The sequence below is a fragment of the Scyliorhinus torazame genome, chromosome 9, assembly GCF_047496885.1.
Source record: "Scyliorhinus torazame isolate Kashiwa2021f chromosome 9, sScyTor2.1, whole genome shotgun sequence".
Classification (NCBI taxonomy): domain Eukaryota; kingdom Metazoa; phylum Chordata; class Chondrichthyes; order Carcharhiniformes; family Scyliorhinidae; genus Scyliorhinus; species Scyliorhinus torazame.
The window spans coordinates 233,287,243-233,304,401 of record NC_092715.1 but is presented as its reverse complement, the minus strand read 5'-3'; the positions used below and the strand labels follow the sequence as shown (position 1 = coordinate 233,304,401).

At 46.5% G+C, this 17,159-nt stretch overlaps 1 long non-coding RNA gene across 1 annotated transcript in view; it reads left to right on the top strand.

Moving 5' to 3' along the window:
- LOC140430078 (uncharacterized) overlaps positions 1–12,582 on the top strand; it is a 29,607-nt gene extending 17,025 nt beyond the window's left edge. The window contains exon 3 of the long non-coding RNA XR_011949315.1: positions 12,490–12,582. This is a non-coding gene — a long non-coding RNA (uncharacterized lncRNA). The remainder of the gene's footprint in view (positions 1–12,489) is intronic.
- Positions 12,583–17,159: the final 4,577 nt, after the last annotated feature.

The window sequence follows — 17,159 nt, the reverse complement described above, 5'->3', positions numbered from 1 at the left end:
GTACTGGACTGCCCAGAAAACTGCGAGCAGGTGCCTCTCACAGGCTGAGAATCCCTGCTCCACAGCATCTAAAATTCGGGAGGCATAAGCCACGGGTCTTAACTGGTCGTGCCGTTCCTGCAGGAGCACGGCTGAAAGGGTGCAGTCTGTGGTCGCTACCTCTATGGCGTAAGGGGAAAGCGGGTCGGGAACTTGTAGTGCGGGGGCGGCTATGAGCGCCTGTTTTAATGATTCCACAGCATCCGTATGCTGCGGAAGCCACTCCCAGGGGGCTCCTTTCTTTAAGAGCTCTGAGAGGGGCGCTTCCTTGCTGACGAAACCGTCAATGTGGTTTCGGCAGTAGCCAACCAGTCCTAAAAACGACCGGAGGGCTGAAACGTTTTGGGGAAGGGGCAATTTAGCGATCGAGTCAATTCTTTTGTGCTCGATCTCGCGTTTGCCGTGTGTGATGATAGTACCCAAATATACCACCTTTTCTTCCAATATCTGGGCCTTTTTGGGGTTGACTTTACAGCCAATGGAATGCAGTAATTCCAGGAGTTCGGACAGAAGCTCAATGTGCTCTTCCTTTGGGTCTGTCTGCAGTAGTAGGTCATCTACATACTGTACCAGACATTCGGGGCGAGAAAAGTTCGCTAGTCCATTTGCCAGCTGTCGGTGGAAAATGGAGGGGGAATTGTGGAAGCCTTGTGGCAGGCATGTCCACGTGTATTGCTGCGCTCGGAAAGTGAAGGCAAATTTATACTGGCACGCCTTTGCCAATGGAATGGACCAGAACTCATTACTGACGTCCAAAACCGTGAAATATCGGGCATGGAGTCCCTGTCTGAGCATGGTCTCGGGACTTGTTGCAACGGTGGGGGCTGCTACGGGGGTGACTTTATTGAGTTCCCGATAATCAATGGTCAAGCGCCATGATCCGTTGGGTTTCCTTACTGGCCAAATCGGGGCATTATTAGTTGAGGCTACCGATCTTAGGACGCCCTGCTCTAATAAACTTTCTATAACCTTTAGGATTTCTCCCTCTGCTTCTAGGGGGAATCTGTACTGCTTTTGGGGTCTAGGGTCCGGTCCTGTTATTTGTACGGAACCAGTCATCTGTCCACAGTCGTGTTTGTGGGTCGCGAATGCTGCCCTGTTTTTTTGCAGGACTGCCCTAACCTGTCGGTCCGTGCTGAGCGTGGTGGGGTTGAACCAAAACTCGCCTACTGCGCTTAGTTTTGTTCATATAATCCCCTATATTAATCGTTGCGGGGGCTTTAGCGGATTTCGCCATCTTCCAGACACACTGGTTGACTGGATCGAAAGAGAGGTGGTGAGAGAGGTGGTGAGAATTCATGAAGTCGATCCCCAAAATGTGCTCTGCTGTTTGGGGCAGGTCGACTAACACTACAGAGTGTTTTTTGTTAATGGTTCCGATTTGCATGGGTGCAGGGGTTGTGATGTGTCCCTGCTGTGAGTGGCCTGTGAAGCCACTGAGGGTGATAGTGGCTGTAGTGGGCCATATGTCCTTACCAAGGGTGGAGGAATTTAAGGTGGTGCGGGACCCTCCTGTGTCCCAGAGAAGCTCGATCGGTTGTCCCCTAACCTTTGCTGCGACTACGGGTCGTCCTGACCTATCCCAAATGGTATCGCAGACCCAACTGGGGGAGCCTGTACACCGTCAGTCCGTTCCGGTCAAGTCTGTCTGATCGGACTGGGCGCTAACGCTATGTATGGGCTCTGCCTTTTTCTTATTGAGAGTGCCTGTCTGTTGGGCTCTCTGTGGCTTTTTAGGGGCCTTGCATTCTTTGGCAAAATGTCCCAATTGTCTGCAATTGTAGCATTCTTGCGGTTTTGCTGGGGGGCTGCTCTTTCCCTCGTTTACCCAGGCGGGGTTGTGAAGAGTGGTTCTTACTGCCTGCACGTCTGCGGCGGCTTGTTTTCCCTCGGGGGTTCTAGCTGCGGGTTTACTGTGAGCCGACTGTTCCCAAACGCGTGACAATCTTTTGACCGCCCACTTCTCATTATGAGCTTCCTCCGAGGGGGTCATAATTACTACAGGCATTCTGTCCTGCTTCCGTGGCATGGGAGATAAGGGTGTGGGTCCATTTGGCCATATTGTCTGCGGACAAATGGGCACGGTCTACGTTTCAGAAAACGGCTTCAAAGTGAATTCACAAGCGTCCTGCGAACGCTGTGGGATGTTCAGACTTTTTCTGTCTGCACTTATTTAGGCCATCTACGGGGTCGCCCCGGTTATACCCGATTGCATCCAGGATTGCGGTATGCATTTCTGCAAGGGTGCTTCCTCCTACATTCTGTAGGTCGGGAAGGGCTGCTGCGACCGATGGGTCTAAGCTGAGGACCGTGAGCTTTACCTGCTCTTTCTCATCCAGGCCGTACAAGGTTGCCTGGTGTTTGACGGTGGCAAATAAATGGTGTGGGTCTGAAGCGGGGAAGAACGGTGTGATTTTAGCACACGCGTCCCGTAATTGGGTCACTGTGAGGGGGGTGGAATATAAGACTGCCGCCTCGTCTGCTGTGGCGGTGCGGTGGGTTGTTACAGGGTTCATGGGAGCCTGAATTACCTGCTGTGTGGGGGGTGGGGGTGCTTTCCTCCTTTGGGGCTTTCCCTGCGCACATATTCCCTGAACATATCTCTGCGCTGTCTCCTGCAATTCTTCCCAATCAGGGCCGTCTTCCTGTTCTAAACTTTCCCCAAAGATGTCTTGGAATCCTTTTTGGACAGAAAGCATTGATTGCAGGTCTGCAATTTGCTTTTGGCACTTCGCGTGGCCTAAGGTACTCTGCCTTTGTTCCGTGGCTGCAGCGTGGAGCGCTCTCAAGGCTGCCTTGAGATCACTACATTGCTTCTGTAGCGTCTCCACCTGCTTCTCTGTCTCTTTCTTAACCAGGACGGCACGCTGCGTGTCCTGAGAAGCCTTCTCATACTGGGATTGAAAACTGCTTAAATGCGCCAGACAGGACTGGTGACCCCGTTTGGCGTCAGCCACCTCTTCGTCCTTGGCCGCTAACTGCCTTTTCAATTCCCGGTTCCCTTTTTCCATCTCGCATACATCGATTTTACTCATACGATGTATGCCTTCAATTTATTTTCGGAGTGTCCTGACGACCTCCTCTGTGCCTCGCAATTGTGCCATACAGGACACGATTGCCATTGGCTTGTGTGCTTTTGCTAAGCTTTTCTTATGAATTTCACTCATGTTCTCCCACCAAGTACGCCCCATACTCCCGGGACCTAAGTCGTCATTATTACAGAAACCGCTCCACACGGGCCATCCTTTGCCCTGTAGAAATTTCCGAATTTCCGCTTCCCAAATAGGACACTGTCCCATTTTAATGCTGCTGATCGGTGCGACCGCAAATTCTTCGGGGTTCATGAGGCATTGCATTGCCTGCATGGCCATCTCTCTTATCTGCTTGCTACGTTCAAATTTGGAATAGGGGGCTAAGGTGGTGTCGTAGATGCGGGTAAGGCTTGCGCTAATTTCCAAAAATATCGACTTCCGACAGTTTTGACGCAACAAAATCTATCAGTTTTACCTTATAACCCTGTTAGTTACCATGCATACACACACTTCCGAATTGTGAATTATTAACCAGAACCGCTTGAACACTTGTGGGTTTTTTTGTTTTTGTTTCCGATTGGATTCTATTCAAATTTCTGGGGTTCTCCTGGAGTGGTTTTCCACTTCTATGTCGTGTCCCAACAGAGTCGCCAATTATGTTGTTCTTTTTAGCCTTAGTTTTATTAGCTCTGATAATGTCACCTTTGCTCACGAGTCGCCAGGTATCTTTCTGATACCGCCACATGGTTCAAGCTCGAGTTATGATTAATAAATCAGCACACCGCTTAGTAAGATTGAAATCAACGGTCATTTATTATGTACAGCAATCAATACTTACACAATAATCCTACTATCTATATCAAAACCTACCACTACTGGTCAATACTTAACTTTTGGGGATGGCCCGCCAGGCCAGGAAAATAAATGGTTTATCGAATTGGATCTGGCCTGCGGGATTCAAAAGGCTGACACGGGTCGATGGCTAGGAATCTCTATTGGGTAGCGATCGCTGGAGTCAAACTTACAGTTTCTGGTCGATGTTCTTGCGAAGGTTGCGAGCAGGAGAAGAAGGGAGAGAGAGAGAGATCTGAACTTGGTCCCTCAATTTATAGGGCCCAGGGGCTTTCCGCCTCTCGGGGCGGCCCTTGACCCTGAGTCCCAAGTGATTGGAGTTGTTCCCAATCACTGGGTTCGATATGCTCCAATAATGGGGCGATTCCTTGATCGGGGGGGTGGTCGTTCACCTGTCTTTGTTTTGGCCACTGCAGGCGCCGAGAGGTCTGGCCCAGCATTCAATTGCTAATATGTTGCAATTGTTCCCGGGGATAGCCGATTAAACTGCAGATGTCTGTGTTGATGTACTGCTAATAGTCGTAGGTATCGATCTGGGTCGACTTCTCCAGAGCCGAATACGCTATTCTGTCTGCAGCTGTCCGTTTGTGTCCTGTTGGCTGCTTTTCCCATCAGCCTTTTCGGTTAGCCATTTTATATCGGGTTTTGGCCAAATTAATCGGGAATCAGCCATTTTAGGTGGCTACACACTGCAAAGAGGTTACTCTGAAAATCCCTTGGTCACCACACTCCGGCGCCTGCTCGATTTCACTGAGGGAGAATTCAGAATGTCCAATTCACCTAACAAGCACATCTTTCAGGACTTGTGGGAGGAAACCGGAGCGCTCGGAGGAAACCCACGCAGACACGGGGAGAACGTGCAGACTCCACACAGTGGCAAAAGCCGGGAATTGAACCTGGGACCCGTTGAGGGGGAGAACTTTTTGATTCTAGAAAACATGTGAATAATTTATAATTCTAAAGGAGTTAATGGCTCTCCTCCCAGACTTGTTGATCTGAGAGCTACATTAATAATTTAAATCCCGTTTTGAAATAATTGTTGACCTCCTGTTCCACCCAAGTTCAGAGGTAGGCTGTCCATTATTTTACTCTGACCTTTATTAGCTAAACACAGATTACCCTTTAAACTGTAATCGTCTGATAGTTCTGTTTGAATTGCACTTATTTCATGGTTGTTTACCAGTTTCCAAATCAGATGTTTCCAATTAACTACATTTAAATTCATTTCCTAAAACTAAAAGTTGTACCTTTAAAACACCTGAATTTAGATCGCACCTTCTCACTGTCAATTGGGGAAGGCTATAAATGCTAGCCTTGCCAGCAACATCCACAATCCATGAAGCAATTAAAAAAGTGTTCAAAGTGGATTCCAGGGTGTCACAACACTCCAATGATCTATTCTACAACATCTTATTAGGAGTGTTGAGGCGTCGCTATGGGAAAGTGACAGTGATTCCAAGAGTATGTCCTCTCTCAGGATAAGAATATTCACCCAGTCAATTATCCCCTTGGTGAGATGCAGGCTGCCTTTAAATAACACTAGGCACTTGCAGCATCAGGACCCCTGCAGATGTATGCAGCCAATGACTAATGCTCGCTGTATGCAGAAATCATGGAAAGGAGCAGTAGCTCCAATTTGATGATTTGCTCGCATCGTAATAAACAGCTGGCAATTAATCGTGCATTGTGACCTCAGCACCTATTTTGGGGGGTTATCCAACTTAACTTCCTAAAATCTCCTTTCTGTTTTCATTCTTTTCCTCTTTCTATCCATGCTAGTTGTGGGTTTTATGGAATTATAAAAAAATAAAATATACAATTGAAAAAATTATGCATGCTATAATACAAAATGTATAACTCAACAATGCAACCTCGTGGTTTGTTGTCAAATGTTATTATTCATTTTTAAGTTTTGTTGGTTATCTAATGGCCTAGTAACTAGTTTGCATTGGCCTGCACCTACCAGCACATATGTAAAGGGCCTAACACCTATTTCAGGCACAGAACCTGGACTCCACTTTTGATGCCTATACCAATATGGTGGACACTGCGCTCCCGCCTCAGAATCTACATACACACATGATGCCAGCCTTGTACCTCTGCTTAAGTTGAAAGTCAGCCGCAATTAATGTAAGGCTAGAGGTGTTGTCACTCTGCCAATCCTCGTGCACTTTTCAGCAGAGATACAGAGCAACAATCAAAATTGGAACCCTCGCCGATTTACTTCTCCCTTCACCCAGGGCTGCCAGGCCAACTGAAGTGTTCCTGTTAAACTTCTGGCGGAGATGTGTTAATGCAGTGCAGACTGGGGATTGTACCGAAAGCTCCCCTGGTCTAAATATCTCTAAATAGCTGCACTGTGCGTGCACTTACTCACTTAACTAGAGGGAACTACAATTTATAATGTCATTTTATGTAAATGTTTGACTAATTAGTGCATATTAGCTAAGGTCGAAGGGGAAAGTAGTTAAATTGATCGGGTTCAGCGTCTGAACAGTTAAATTAAACAATATGTGTCTGAAATATGAACCCTTGCCTGGATCCAAACTAACCCCCCAACTGAGCATTGGATTTAATGCCCATTTTATGCTCTCAAAAATACTCTCTGTGCTCCTTTTAGAAATAAAGAGGAACCATAATTTTATTTTAGAGGCCATGAGCGCAGCTTAAACTTTATCTGTACTTTTACACTGCCTCAGAATTAAGATTTAAGGATTTGATTTCCTTAGGAGAAATGATCATTATATTTCTCCTCCAGACTGGGCCACAGTTTTTATGTTCCCTTTTCTAAAAAAGGGGATATCTTTTCCCAGCTCCTTCGAACTACATGAAGAAGAAAAGTCAGATTGAGGGAAAAAAACAAATGCAGCTGTTGCAGCTTACAGAGATGACACTCTGGAATGTGTTCGTGAACCCTGGCTTCCTGAGTATGCTCCAGGGTACGTGGCAACACTTTACTGTATCTTGCTATAGAAATGTATCATTCGAACAGACACTGAAATGATATAACGCTGTGTTATTTCTTAGTGATCAACAGTGGATTATCACTTGATAAACATGCATTGGTAGCGCTGTAGCTGTTAATCCTTCAGTGCAGCCTTTGTGTAGAGCTACCCCAAAACCCTGGCCGGTGTTGACCACACCCATGATGCCTGTAGCTACAAACAAAATGTCAATAAAACCACCATTATGCGCTCAATTCTACATGTTAAAATCGCACATGAAAGAGGTTTCCAGGCTGTTATCTTACTTCACGATTCAGATGTGATTATAAAGCAGTTGAACTTTACTTATGCAAGTTTATGGCACATATGAATCCCTTGATAAGATTATTGCCTTGTAATCACCGTCAGATATCCATTATTCTCTTTTTAATTAGTCCTTTGCAAACACTATACGGTTTTATATACATATATCAGTAAGTCTGAGAACAGTCTATAAAGGAGGCAGCAGTTTATCAATTTCTAAATGTTTTTCAGCATCAGTTTGGGTGTGCTGTCAGTTTGGTAGATTTGTGCCTCTTTTGTGACCAAGCACACTTTACTGCTCCTCCAGTGTGTTGAATAAATACAGGATTCATTTGCTATTATTTCAATCCAATGGCTTTCCTTTGTGCTGCAATACAAACAAACCTGGTTCCAGCTATTGTGCTTTCATTAAATTAACTCGGACTTCAAAGGAGTGCTGGCATCAGCCATGAGACTCGTTTATGAGACCCAATTGTGCTGATTAGTACTTGAAGAAAAGTAGAGTTAAAGTCCAAAGATGTGCAGGTTAGGTGGATTGGCCATGCTAAAACCTGCCCCTTTAGTGTCCAAAGGTGGTGTTTTAGGATAATAATAATAATAATGATCTTTATTAGTGTCACAAGTAGGCTTACATTATCACTGCAATGAAGTTACTGTGAAAATCCCCGAGTCGCCACATTCCAGTGCCTCTCCGGGTACACTGAAGGAGATTTCAGAATGTCCAATTCACCTAACAAGCACATCTTTCGAAACTTGTGGGAGGAAACCGGAGCACCCGGAAGACCCATGCAGACACGGGAAGAACATGCAGACTCCGCACAGCCAGTGACCCAAGCAGGGAATCGAACCTGGGACCCTGTCGATGTGAAGCAAGAGTGCTAACCACTGTGCTACCGCGCCGCCCATGGGTGTGGGCCGAGGTAGGGTGCTGTTTCGGAGGGTCGGTGCAGACTCGATGGGCCGAATGGTCTCCCTCTGCACTGTAGGGATTCTATGATTCTAATGTGCACTCTCGCAACATCCTGCATCTTTCAGAGGAAGAGGTTACAATGGGATTATCAAGTCCACAGGGACAGTGTATGCCACCAATGATAACCAATGATAAGAAGAAAAATGATCAGAATGGTGCTCTCCCGTGAAGAGAGCAAACCAAAAACGGGCTTAAACCAACCTTCTGATTTTATCTTACACCTTCACTCTGAAAGAGAAGGACTAGTCATTGGGGCTTAAGGAAATGAGTGTGCTGGTGGGATTGGGGACCCACCGCAGAACTATCAATTGAAAAATGAATTACTGAGAAACCAGTCTTCCCCTTGCTGCAACTTCCCCGCAAATAGCACAAAAACACTCACCAATCTCAGCATTGTAAGCATTTTTTCCCTGAGAAGACCTATTTAGCCTGGACTTCAAAAATTGCTAACTTGTTTATTTCCCATCAGGAACACACTTTCCCCTTTCCACAAAAATAAAGTGAATCATCCCAAATCTGGACTTGCCAGATCACTTCCAGTACTCCAGCTCTAACTAAAATGGGAACACAACATGTAGATATTCGTGTTTTCTACTTGCACTCACCAGTGGATTTCCAGCAATACCACCACCCATTGTGGGGAAATCACACCCAGTGTTTTAATTAGGTCTGTTGCAATTCAGTGGGGCTGAGGCCTGGGGGTTGGGATCTGAGACCCACTGGAGGGGACGGATGTGCAGATGGGAGGAGAGGGGGGGATGAGTAGTGCCAAGACCCTGGGGTCAGGCCCTGACAGATACTTTCCTCCCATGTCAATCAATGTTTTCTAAATGTTTTGGGTTTCAGTCTAATTTATTAAACGTTTCAGCTCTTTAGAATTAGATTTATGGTCACGCGTACCGAGGTACAGTGAAAAGCATTGCACTGCGTACAGGCCAGGCAGATCGCTCCATACATGAAAACATAGAACATCTGATAAATTCATGAGGATACATAGTGAAAATACATAAACTTAGACAGCGGGTGAAGTATATGGTACATAGTACTACAAATGTAAAGATCAGTTCAGTCCATAAGATCAGTTCAGACCTAAGAGGGTCATTCAGGATTCTGATAACAGTGGGGAAGAAGCTCTTTTTTAGTCTATTGGTGCATGTTCTCAAACGTTTGTATATTCTGCCCGATGGAAGCGGTTGGAAGAGAAAATAACCTGGGTGGGAGGGGTCTTTGATTATGCTTCCCGCTTTCCCATGACAGCAGGAGATGTAGGCAGATTCAATGGATGGGAGCGGGTTTGTGTGATAGACTGCGCTGTGTTCACGACTCTCTTGAGTTTCTTCCGTCTTGGGCCATGAGTTAATGTAGCCTTGCTAAATTTCCTTAATTTCCTGAGGACGTATAGGTGCTATTGTGCTTTCTTGGTCGTAGCGTCAATGTGGGTGGACCTGGACAGACTGTTGGTGTTGTGCACACCTAGGAATTTGAAGCTGTCAACTATCTCCACCTCAGCACCATTGATACAAACAGAGGTGTGTACGAGACTTTGTTTCCTTAAGTCAATGGCCAGCTGTTTAGTTTTGCTGACATTGAGGGAGAGATTGTTGTCATTACACCACACCACTGAGTTCTTTATCTCCCTCCTGTACTCTGACTCGTCGTTGTTTGAGATCCGACCCACTACGGTCGTGTCATCAGCAAACGTGTAGATGGAGTTGGAGTTGAATTTTGCCACACAGTCGTGTGTGCATAGGGAGTATAGTAGGGGGCTAAGTGCGCAGCCTTGTGGGACTCGATATTGAGCACTATCGTGGAGGATGTGTAGTTTTTTATCCTTACTGATTGTGGTCTGTGGGTCAAGAAGTCAAGGATCCAGTTGCAGAGGGAGGAGCCAAGTCCTAGGTCTTGGCGTTTGAATATAAGCTTGGCTGGGATTAGGGTGTTGAAGGTTGAGCTGTAGTCAATGAACAGAGTCTGATGTGGGTATCCTGCTGTGGACTGGTTGTGGCAGTAGGCAAATTATAGTGGATCAAGGCATTCTGGAAGTTTGAAGTTGATGTGTCTCATGACCAACCTCTTGAAGCACTTCATAATAAATGTGTCAAGGTCACCGGTTGGTAGTTGTTGAGGCACGTTGCCTGGTTCTTCTTTGGCACCGGTCTTCTTGAAGCAGGTGGGAACTGCGGAGTGGAGTAGGGAGAGGTTAAAGATGTCTGCGAACCCACCCGCCAGTTGGTCCGCATAGGATCTGTGTGCATGACCATGGACTCCATCAGGACCCATTGCTTTCCATGGGTTCACTTTGAAGAAGGCCGATCTGACCTTTGAGACTGTGATGGTAGGTAAGGGTGTGTCCGAGACTATTGGGGCAGGTGACATTGGTTCAATGGCTTCCTGCTCAAAATGAACATAGAATGCATTGAAGTCATTGGGGAGGGGTGTTTTGTGCTAGAGATTCTATTCGGCTTTGATTTGTAGCCCTTTATATTGTTTAAGCCTTGCCACAACTGGTGAAAGTTTGTGTCGTTAGTCTGGGACTCTAGCTTAATCTGGGATTTTCTCTTGGCGTTCCTGATGGCTTTGTGGAGGTTGTACCTAGATTTCTTGTATAGGTCAGGGTCACCTGTCTTGAATGCCTCAGACTTTGATTACAATAGGGAGAGGATCTCCCAGTCAAACCATAGTTTCTGGTTGGGGAACGCACATACAACCTTCTTTGGCACGCAGTCCTCGACACACTTACTGATGAAGTCTGTAACGGTAATGGATTACTCATCTAGGTTAGCCGCGGAGTTCTTTCTTGAATATGACCCAGTCCACTGACTCTAAGCAGTCATGTAGGAGCTCTTCCGTTGCCTCGGACCAGCATTGCACAACCTTCTTGACCGGATCCTGCCACTTAAGTTTCTGCTTGTACGCTGGGAGAAGGAGCACCGTCTTGTGGTCTGATTTTCTGAAATGTGGTTGGGGGATGGAGTGGTAGTGCCCTTGATGGTTGTGTAGCAGTGGTCAAGGATGTTAGGACGCTCAGTGGGACAAGAGAAGTATTGGTGGAATTTTGGCAGGCCACTCTTGAGGTTGGCCAGGTTGAAGTTCCCGGCCCCGATGAACAAGGCCTCCTCGTATTCTGTTTCCAGGTTGTTTATTCTACAATTATAATCCAAATCTAAATCTACATAAAGTAACATTTCTAGTAAATATTTAAAACATACATATTTTCATATTTATATGCTTATCTATTCATAACGTACCAAATGTTATCATGTTGCTTAAATCAAAGCAAAATATGCAGATGCTAGACATCTGAAATGAAAACAGGAAGTGCTGGAAAAACTTATCAGGTCTGGCAGTATCTGTGGAGAGAGACACAGAGAACTGAGTTCAGAAGAAGTGATTTTTTGACTCGAATAGTTAACTCTGCTTCCCGCTGCACTGGTGCTGCCAGACATGCTGCATTGTTCCAGCACTTCCTCTTTTTATTACTATGCTGCTTTATTGCTGCTCCACCTTTGTTGGCATCTGGAGCCACGTTCATTTTCAAGAGTTATTTTTAGATCTATACATTTGTTCATGGGACGTGGGCTTCACGAGCAAGTCCAGCCTTCCTTGTCCTCGAGAAGATTGCGGTGAGTTAAAATGGGATCACACTGGAAAATACCGGCCTCACCGACCAGGCGCCGGATTGTGGTGACTAGGGGCTTTTCACAGTAACTTTATTGAAGCCTACTTGTGACAATAAGCGATTATTATTATTATTATTAAAACAGTTTACAAAGCGCTGCTGTAGTCCTTTGAATACTTAATCCAGTCAGGTTACATGTTATTTTTTGTGTGAACTTCACCCTGTATTACATGAACTAACTGCATTGAACGCTGAAATGCTGAGGTAACTTTGGGGATTTTCTACAAGGATCACAGTCTTGACAGTAATGGAAGATCAACTGAGGCAAAACTAATTTTTTCACCCAATTAATTGAAGTCCAACAATTCCACCGATTTGAAGTGGCCTAGAAGTTGTAAAAAGTGCTATAATTACATGGCTGCTTGTCACAAAAAAATTCAAACATTTTTGTTTTTGGCCTCGCTCACCACTGCAATGCTTGTTTGCGATACTGAATGTTATGTAAATTATAATAACCTGAAGAGATTTGTGGGATAAAGCAAGGTTGTTCGAGTTATCCTCAGTTCTATTTATCTCTCCATTCTCCTCGGTCTAGAACGTGGTGTCACCCCGCCTGAAAACATCTCCACAGAAGCCATCAATCCTGCCCGTTGTTTGACCTAGCAGATTGCAGATTTGAATGATGTGTGAATGGACCTCCCTGAGTTCAGTTTTTTCTCTCTCCCACAGACAAACATAAACACGACTGGTTAAACTCACCCTCAAGGGAAAAGTTGAGCTTCAACATCAGACAAGACGAGTATTTGTTCTGGGGTTTCCTTTCTCGCAATGAGTAATAAAAATGATTCATAATTATGTTTTTTTATTGCTGCAGACATATTTTAACAGTTCACGAAAAGTTATGCAACAAGATTATTCCATGTGGGTGTGCATGTTAGAAATATCAGTGGACAGATGATCCAGTGATTTAAAAAAATAAATAACATGGATGAATTAATCCGAATAGCTTAAAGTATCACAAATGTACATTTCCTAGAATCACAGAAATGATAACATTGAAATGCATTTGGCCCAACAAACCTGTGCTTCTTATTTTGTCAACTGGAGCTATCTATTCCTATTTTCCTGTGTCCTTTACTCTTCTTCCATTTAAAAAAAATTTTGAGTACCCAATTATTTTATTTTCCAATTAAGGATCAATTTGGCATGACCAATCTACCTAACCTGCACATCTTTGGGTTGTGGGGGTGAAACCCACGCAGACATGGGGAGAATGTGCAAACTCTACACGGACAGTGACCCAGGGCCAGGATTCGAAACGGGGTCCTCATCGCCGCAGTCTCAGTGCTAACCACTGCGCAACATGCCTCCCTTTCTCTTCCTCTTTTTAAAAACTTCAATAGTTCCCTTTTAAGTGATTTTAAGATGATCATTGTCGATGATGTCAGGCTGCGATCTTTTCACCTCCGCTAAGTACAGGCTGTAGAATCTTATAGGACTGTTACTGGGAATGTTTTCTCGAACACAAGACACATTGCGTGATCTACCGGTCATGTTGCACACCCGTTCGGGTGAATGGAGGTGCAACGCGGACGTGGATGCCGGGACAGGCTTCTTCCGGGGTCTATCAGGCTTTTCACGAGCCGTCGTGATCTAAATTCTGCCTTCTGTAGGTGGGGTCAGTGTTGAGCAAATCTGCAGATTAGAGTGAATAGGTAGTCTATCTAACCCCTTTGCCTCGGAGATCTTAGGCGAGCACTGTTCAGTACTGGTCGCCACAAATGAGGACTAGGCGGAATGGCACTTGGGGGAATCTCCTAGGGGATTAGAGGCCCCAAGGTGGTTGCCCCCTGGGCAGGGTGGCACCCTAGCAGTGCCAATTCAGCACCTGGCAGTGCCACCTGGGTACCACCCTGTCACTGCCAAGATACACAGGTGGCACTGCCTGGCTGATAGGGACACAGCCAGACTGGCGTTGTTCCTATGCTGGGGAGCGGGCCTGGGGGTGCCCTGCCCGTGGCAGGTGGTGTGCAGGCAGGGGCCCGAAGACCCCCTTTTAGGTGAGTTGGGGCCTTGAGGGGTCTGGGGGTCAGGTTGGGGGTGGGGTCAAGATCAGGGGCCATTTTAAAATGGTGTCCCGATCTCCTCCTGCACTGAGGAGTTCTGGCGAGGAAACAGGACTACGTGCAGCCTTGGCGGGGATTTGCCTGCTGATGCCCCAGATTGCAACCATGTCCCATTCAATTGCAAGTCTTTCTCGGCACTGTGAGTGCCAGCAAACACCCGGCTAAATGCGCCCTATATGTAAGATTGACGTGAAGACTGGTCTTTCCTGAAGTTCATCTGGGCTTTCTTTTCTTTGGATAGCTGGATACTACTTGCTTGTGGTGTAAGGGGTGAGAGCAAGAGACAGCGGCCCTCTCATGTGGAGTCGCCATGTTCTTTTGAGTGGCTCAACCTGTATTGGTCTTCAACTTCACCTAGATCTCACCTGTGGCTCCAAGTAGTGGTTAGCATGCAACAGCGGCCGCACCCTGAAAAACTGCTTTGGCCGGAGGGTCAAATCAGATGAGGGAGACATTGGGACACCACCATCAGCATCTTCGGGATTTGTCTGCACTGGCATGAGAAGACTGATTCCGGGGACTGGTTGGATCAGACCAATCCAAGGTCAAATGGTCTTGAGGGTGGGCTGGAATCATGTTGTGGAACGCATAGAGCTTGACAAGCACAGAAGATGTCCTGGTTACCCACTGCATCCAGATCTATCTTTAGCTAGCTAGACTAATCTTGCCACTGGATCAAGATAGGAAAGGACAAGAGACTGAGGCTGGTGATGCCCAACACTCCCTCACTGTAATCCAATTCAAACACAAATCATGTTCACCATCTTCCTTCATCTGTAATCCACTATCTGTCTGTTACAAGTCCTGTGCCATTGGGCAAGTGATATATAGCAGAAAGAAAGAATTCACTAGGAGCTGCGTCCGTAACTCTGCTGTCATGAATTTGCCTTGCAACTGTAGTAAAACAAAGTTAACAAAGTTTTGTGAGGACCATGAAGAATCCAGCACAAATTTGTGGAGTCAAACAGAAAGTAACTTTATTTACAACAATATGTACACGGCAGCAGTAATTCACTGCTGCTTCCTTCTCTAGCCAATACCACACTGGTTAGCTCTATTTGTACAGCTGCAACTACCAGTGAACACCCCACCTCACCCCTCATTGGGGGAGCTCATATTCCCCAAGAACCATGGGGTAACCAATTGTCCCCAGCCAAAAGGATCTGGACAGGTTATAACACAAAAAGTAATAGGATGCAGGATGTCCAGCAACAGGTGGAAATCTGTCTAGTGTCAGCAGTAGCCAGTATTCAAATGCCCCCAATGAGATGTGTCTCTCCCAATAATGAGATTAGAAGGAAGTTTAGATAAGAATCAGATGTGAGTAGAAACAATTTTCATAAACGATTGGGAAAATCAGTGAGGTACGCATATGTTAAAGTATAGAGTCAAGGAAGTTGATAGAGGCAGGCAGCCAAATACACAGAAGTCATAATGAAAGTAGAATAAAGAGCCAGATCCTCAGAAGCAAGGGAGGCCTGTTAACATCTAGCAGGCAGAAGCAGACAAGCCAGTTTCAGGCCATCAAATCTGAAGGCCAAGTTTTACAGCTAACAGTCTCTAAGTCTCAGAGCCAAAGCAGTGCAGAAAACCTTCATGAAGGCAGTTTAAATATCTTCGCTGGGCCAGGAAAAGATGTTTCCCAGACTTGATTATCATCCTGGTATTGTGTAGCAACTACAAACTGGTGTAACTTATAGATTTACTTTGTATGTTGTTTGGGGTGAAATGGGGTAGTCTTAAGGAGTTCATGGATCGTAGATATATTTTGGAATAAGGGTATACATAGAACATACAGTGCAGAAGGAGACCATTCGGCCCATCCAGTCTGCACCGACCCACATTAAGCCCTCACTTCCACTCTATCCCCGTAACCCAATAATCCCGCCTCACCTTTTTGGTCACTAAGGGCAATTTATCATGGCCAATCTACTTAATCTGCACGTCTTTGGACTGTGGGAGGAAACTGGAGCACCCGGAGGAAACCCACGCACACACGGGGAGAACGTGCAGACTCCGCACAGACAGTGACCCAGCGGGGAATTGAATCTGGGACCATGGCGCTATGAAGCCACAGTGCTATCCACTTGTGCTACCGTGCTGCCCAAAGGTATGTCATATATAAACTGTGTGTGCGTGTGTTTTGCAATTCATATACCTTAATTGTCATAGTATAGAGTAACCCTGTTTATGCGCATTTGTCTTTTCTTTATTTTAATAAATAGTCTTTAATAATTGATATATGATGACTAGGCTGCTTATTCTCACTGGGGTTTCATTTGTCAGCTCACACCAAAGCAAAACAAAACTATACACTTCCACAAACTGGTGTTCAAGTTGGGAAATTGTTAAAACCCTACAGGAGGCCAAGTTTTCGGCAACCTCAGAGTTCCTTGGGCCTCACATGAGTACGATCTATGATCTACCTAGATGAGCGGGACGGAGAACCTCCCTTAATCTCAGTGGTTAGCTTCAGTGGAGGACTCAGTGAAAGAGCACGAGGAGAGCGGCGGGGACACAGTAAAAGAGCGCAAGGAGAGCGGCAGAGACTCAGTGAAAGAGCACGAGGAGAGCGGGGGGTACACAGTAAAAGAGCACGAGGAGAGCGGCGGAGACTCAGTGAAAGAGCGCGAGGAGAGCGGCGGGGACACAGTGAAAGAGCTCGAGGAGAGCGGCGGAGACACAGGATAAAAGAGCGTGAGGAGAGCGGCGGGGGCACAGTGAAAGAGCGTGAAGAGAGCGGCAGGGGACACAGTGAAAGAGCGCGAGGAGAGCGACGGGGACACAGTGAAAGATCGTGAGGAGAGCAGCGGAGACACAGGATAAAAGAGTGCGAGGAGAGCAGCGGGGGCACAGTGAAAGAGCGCGAGGAGAGCGGCGGAGACACAGTGAAAGAGCAGAGGAGAGCGGCAGAGACACAGGATAAAAGAGCGCGAGGAGAGCGGCGAGGACACAGTGAAAGAGCAGAGGAGAGCGGCGGGGACACAGTGAAAGAGCGCGAGGAGAGCGGCGGGGACACAGTGAAAGAGTGCGAGGAGAGCGGCGGGGACACAGTGAAAGAGCGCGAGGAGAGCGGCGGGGACACTGTGAAAGAGCGCGAGGAGAGCGGTGGAGACACAGGATAAAAGAGTGCGAGGAGAGCGGCGGGGGCACAGTGAAAGAGCGCGAGGAGAGCGGCGGGGACACAGTGAAAGAGCGCGAGGAGAGCGGCGGGGACACAGTGAAAGAGCGCGAGGAGAGCGGCGGGGACACAGGATAAAAGAGCACGAGGAG